Here is a 6,000-nt window from a genome sequence, read left to right as displayed (position 1 = left end):
GCCAAACATCTCTACAGAGGCTCAGCAATGCTGAGCCAACATCAGCATCGATGAGTTCTGCCCACTTCTTGACCACTGCATGCATAAAATCTGCCCCCGCACAGGGTGGTGCTGCGGCAACCAGTTCTTGAGCTTTTCATTCAAACAGTAAAGACCTCTTAGCTCTCTTCTGATAATCTGACTAAACATCTCCTTCCTTAATTTCAATTGATTTTGAGGACTTAATCTTGAACAAGTTGACAGGTGTATATCATACATTGCCATGCCAGTCAAATGCAGGTTTCCGGGACCTAGATCTATCTTTCCATCATCTTCTCTTTATTTCCCTTGAGTTATTTGAACTGGTTGGTATTTTTCTTGCAGGAGAGATCATGTCCGCTATTGAATTAAATACTACAGCTGCTCCTGGTTGGCCTGCCCTTTGTGCACAAAAACCCAAAGCACTTTGATCTTCTTAATCACATTTATATTGCAGTTGTTCTTCCTTCCCTTTCTCCTGCTTGCACTTATACATAATTTGTGCCCTAGATTATTTCCTACCCTCTTATCTTTATTTTTTGCCATGTCTTTTAACACCAGTTTACACCACATGTGTTTTATATATATTGCATCACAAAACCAGAAGAAGTAGCTAAGTAATTGGTCTTACTATTTTGTTATTGGTCATGTAGTAGCTTGAAAAAAATCTGGTTCCATAGTGAGAAGCTGGAAGGGAACGCTGCAGTGTGGTTGTGGCTGATGCCCATTGGGACTTGTAGGGCAGAAGATTGGAAGTCCAACAGTATTTGGAGCCTGAGCCAATTCTAGTTTTATCCCTAACCTGCTCCCTGCTGAATTCTACAAGGCCAGCACTGACACTGAAGAAGCTGATGGGCAGTGCTACTCCTTGGACTGGGTGTAAGTAGGAAGGCAGGAAGATAGAGGCTGAATGTCTGCATTTTCCCAGTCCATATCCAACTGCTTCCCCCACTCTGCTGCTTTCTCCAGGAAAATCCACTCTTTAACGTTGAATCAGAACAAACAGTAATTCAGGGTTTCTGTGAATTGTCATTTGCTCCAATTTGGTGGTAAAGAGTAGGCTTTTGCAGGGAAAGAGTAGGTTTTTGTGGGGAAATCACTGAGGCAAAGAAGAAGAAGACAGGAAGTTTTGAAGCATAAACCTGTGTCTAGAAATGCAGAGCAAAGAAAGTATGGCTGAGCGCTTAGGTTGGTGGAGCAGTTCTTTCTTCCCCTAATGGTCCAGCCTCCAGTGCTGCTGTGTGTTGCCTACTTTTTGTTTAAAGGCTACAGCCCTCAAAAATAGGTGGCTTGCCTCCATAACAGAGGTGATAAAAGTTAAACAGAAAGGTATCCCACATCACCCATCCGTAGGACTTATTGCTGGTCAGGTACAGAAGCAACTTGCTGCTCAGGTGTAAGGAATATCCACTCACTCCTTCATAAGGTAATCTTAACAGGCACACTTCTTGCATGGAAAACTGGAACCCATGTCACTCTTTTCTGTCAGCACTGTTACAAGAGTAGAGCTGCTCTCAGGACAGCCTTGGGTGCATCACATTGATTGCCTCTATTTTTAAACCTTCACCCAGTAATGTTCCTTTATGGACATTCGGGACCCATGTTTTTCCTGAGATCAGTTACCTTTGCATCAGCACTTACCAGCTGGTGGACAGACTTGAGTACAGAAATAGGGTGTCAATGCCGAGCGACTCCTGTCCTCCATGTATGGCAATGAAATCTGTTTTCCATCCTGCCCTCCTTAATGTTTCACTTGAACCTGATAATCCATTTGCAAGCTCTTCCACTCAAATGCACAACCATATGAGACTACCCACTATTCAGCCCTGAGTGACTTTCATGTGGAAATATTATTTACAATACGAAGGAAATGCTTGGGTTTCCCCCCACAATTTGAAATAATCAGAAAGAAAGCCTCAAACAGAATCACATGCCGAGGAGCTAAGGAGATTAACATTCTCAGGGGAGCTATGAAGATCATATACCAACCACAGCAGCATCCCAGATGGCTGCTGTAACATGATTCAGAAGTGAGGAGATTTCTTTAGCTCAAAGCATGTTTCCTAAAATTTTATGAGTGTCATTGCTGTTTAGCTATTTAAGCCATTTTCACTTTTGTACCGAAGGAGCATTCATAGCAGCAAATTGAAGGTAATTCACTCGGTAATTATTTATTCCTTTTGTATCCTGCTCTTCCTCTTAAGAGCTCAGGGCAATGTACATGGCTCTCACTTTATTTTGCTTTGAGATCAGACTAACCATAGGAAGTAGATTAGGCTGGGAGAGATAGCAGCTGTCCCAATACCACTTAGTGAGCTTCACAGCAGAGTTGGAATTAGATCCCAGGTTCCAATCTAACCACTTCACCTCGCATAAATCACTGACCCCAAGAAGATATGTAGAGGATATCTCTCTGCTGATGGTGGAGACCGTCTGAATTGCCAAAAAGCTTCTGAAGAAGAAGTCATCTGATTGGATTCTTTGTAAATTGCTTAAAGGGTTTATTTACAATTAAGTGGTATACAAATTTGGTTAATAAATAAACATTTGCATCACTACCTGACCCTGAAAAGAAGCAATGTGTTATTTCCAGGTTTGAATTTGCCTGTGTTGAACTTGCCTGCCTGAATGATTCGGCATACTCTCATAGTGACCTGATTCACATGTAACACCAAGCCATACCATGAACAAACATGCTGGCTCCCAGGGAAAAGATTGCACCTCCTGTCTTGCCACTACTACACTGTTGTGAGGTAAGTCATGATTTGGATTAGTGTTCCATCTGAATAATTATTTCATTACAGGCAAACTACAAAGTGTAGCCATGGTTTGTTCTGTGACATTTGTGGTTTGTTGCGGGGGCGGAATAAATTACAAGCCTGGGTTCATACATAAAGCTAAGTCAAACCATGGCTTAGCTCATAGCAGCGTAGCAGCAGCAGGACCAGAGGAAGAACAAAACAGCCATGATATTCTATCCAGAAACCTGCACACTTGCTTGGTTGCACGAAGCCATAGTTCGGCCTAGTACTACATGCAAACTGGGCCATTTCCATTCAGCTGCTCTTGAGCATTTTGAACATTCCCAGTTTCCTTCCACAAAGGCTACCCAGTGACATCAGAATGTGTTAGACCGTGCTGACAGCAGTTCAGTTTGCACTAACTCAAACTCCTTTGGTTGAAAGGATTCACTTTTTGTAACGAACCATGTTTGGGGTTTGTGTTTGGAGGGGAAGGCAGAGGCACTTGAAGTACAAAATTTGAAGTAGTGGAGGGGAGAGCTGAAGGGTGTGTGCAGCGGCAATAAGGTGGTAGGAAAGAGAGAGTGGAAGGAGGGTGGAGGGAATTGGCAAGGTGGAGATGGGTTTAAGATATCACATATTACTTCTCATCAAGGTCATCCTAGACTTCAGTTTATTGTGAAGTTGTTTTCAGTGGCAGTGTAGACACCATGCATTTAAAGTACATTCCCCACCCTAAAGAATCCTGGGAACTGTAGTTTACCAAGTGCAGAGCTATAGTTCCCAGCATCCTTAACAAACCACAGTTCCCAGGATTCTGGAGATGTGTGCTTTGGATGTATTGAGAAGCCATTGTTTCTCAACTACATGTTCTGCCTGTTGTGAAACTCACATACAAAGGGTTTTAAAACCTACCCTGATAGTTACACCTAGACAGTGCTGTTAGCACATTATGGCTATGATACTTTTCTTTTAATTAATGCAATTGCATTAATATTATAGAAGGATCTGGCAACTTCTGTTTCAGTGTATTTGAAGAAGTGTGCATGCACACGAAAGCTCATACCAAGAACTAACTTAGTTGGTCTTTAAGGTGCTACTGGAAGGAATTTTTTTATTTTGACATTAATATTAATTATGCTGATATTTATTAATAATGTTTTATAGAACAATATGCATTTTAGAAATAGATATATAAATATACTATCCTTTCCCCTCATCACAAAGGGCATTTACTGAAGCAGTCAGCTGACCTCTTCAGCGCTCCTTGTTTCCTCAAAGCTGCATCTATGGCAAGTGATATCTTATCATAGGCTGAAATGTCCAAGAGTCGGCAAGGACTAGACTTCCTACCCGGCCCCGGCCCCACAGTCACCGCAAACCGTTGTGATGATGAGAATATCAAATCACGTGCATAATCGCTTAGAGACGGCTGTGAAATAAACATAAAAAGGATGATAATGGTTTGCAGTTGTCATGAAAGAATTAAATAACATGTATCTGATATTGGAAGGAGGCTCACATGTGAAGCTACTCTGAATGTGTTGGATTAAAGTGCACATTAGTGACATTTGAAGTGATCCTGCTATATGGCTTCAAGCGCCTTGGTTTGGCAATGCAACCCTCTCATTTAGAATTCTGCAATATGAGTATCTTTGCATAAGGTTTATGCATCAAATCATTAAGGATGGAACGTGTTCCTATCCCATCCCCAAGAGTGTTTTTGTTGCTTTGTTTTTGCTTACAGTGAAGGAGCCGGGATACTGGGCGCAAGTTCAATGTGTGTGGGTAAAATGGCAGGTTGCCAAAGAGAGTGTCAGCCACAGGCTGATGTGTCTCAAGGGACTCTGTGTCCCTCTACTGGTAAGAGGGAAGAAAATCCCTCCCCCCTTATACAGAATAGAACAAGATGCCCTTTTCTGCCTTTGTTTTATTCTGTGGACTTTCATTGGCTCTGATTTTTGTTGTGGACACAACTGGCATTAAGCAGTAAACTTTGTGGTTATTATAACTGTGAAAACCCCTTTTCTTTGCTTGCATAAAAATAATTGTCAGTCACTGTCATCCCCCACCAACCCTGCCTTGTGCTGTTCTCCCAATATATCGAGGTATCTGGCAAAGGAACCTCCTTTCAGTAATCTGAATGATGTGCAGAGCATTTGAGGGGCATTGCATTTACAGGACATTTGTGGAGTGTGTGTGTGGAGTGATTTCTGATCATTTGAATGTAGTCTGGAAGGAAGATAAATAGCAATGTGCCTGGTCTCACTTCTGGTAGTGGCACTGCTACCGCCTTTCCATTGTCAGCAAAACACAGCCATGGTGCGGGGGATAATAATCTGAGATAAAGCAAAATTCAAACTTGAAGGCAGCGCTTTGATCTTCAGTTTTCCTGGGTTGTTGTTGTTTAAGAATTCAAGTAGAATTCATGGTATCTTGTTTAAGCATGTGTGCGTTTTCTTGCTTAAAGGTAAAGGTAAAGGGACCCCTGACCATTAGGTGCAGTTGTGGCCGACTCTGGGGTTGCGGAGCTCATCTCACTTTATTGGCCGAGGGAGCCGGCGTACAGCTTCCGGGTCATGTGGCCAGCATGACTAAGCCGCTTCTGGCGAACCAGAGCAGCGCACGGAAATGCCGTTTACCTTCCCACCGGAGCGGTACCTATTTATCTACTTGCACTCTGACTTGCTTTCGAATTGCTACGTTGGCAGGAGCAGGGACCGAGCAACGGGAGCTCACCCCGTCGCTGGGATTCGAACTGCCGATCTTCTGATCAGCAAGTCCTAGGCCACAGCCCCATCCACGTCCCCTTGCTTAGGAACAGCATATTTTAGATCAATGTGCATATTGTATGTGTTCCCTGGCACTTATGCTGTACATACATATTAGGCATGGCTCACTTGCTGCCATATTTCCATGTGTGAATATTTCAGTCAAATGCTTGGAAGAACCACCAAGCATCATGGAGTAGAGAACTTTAGGAAAGGGATGCCCCCACAAGGCCAATTATTCATGGTGCAATTGGGGCTCTAGAGTCTGAGCTTTCATTGGGAAAAACAACCACCCAAAGAAAGTCTCTAGCCCTTCTGGAAGGTGAGCTATTCATCAAAAAGTGCATCCTGACTAGAGGTAGGGTCACAGGTTTCGTATTGCTCTGCAGAGCCATTCAAGAAGTCTGACGGGTCCTTTCTTCCATTCTGATGAGCTGGGAAATAATCCTCTCCTGTTCTCTTTGAAGGGA

General features: G+C 43.0%; 1 long non-coding RNA gene across 5 annotated transcripts in view; it reads left to right on the top strand.

Annotated features, from left to right (window-relative positions):
* The first annotated feature begins 499 nt into the window (after positions 1-499).
* The window catches only part of LOC308582171, a 72,160-nt gene continuing 66,659 nt past the window's right edge, over positions 500-6,000 (top strand). For all 5 annotated transcript variants that reach the window (XR_014005529.1, XR_014005530.1, XR_014005531.1 and 2 more), the window contains exons 1-2: positions 500-897; positions 2,612-2,771. This is a non-coding gene — a long non-coding RNA (uncharacterized lncRNA). The remainder of the gene's footprint in view (positions 898-2,611; positions 2,772-6,000) is intronic.

Source organism: Podarcis bocagei (assembly GCF_964188305.1).
Source record: "Podarcis bocagei genome assembly, chromosome: 2".
In the NCBI taxonomy this organism is placed as follows: domain Eukaryota; kingdom Metazoa; phylum Chordata; class Lepidosauria; order Squamata; family Lacertidae; genus Podarcis; species Podarcis bocagei.
This window is presented reverse-complemented; position numbering and strand designations above follow the sequence as displayed.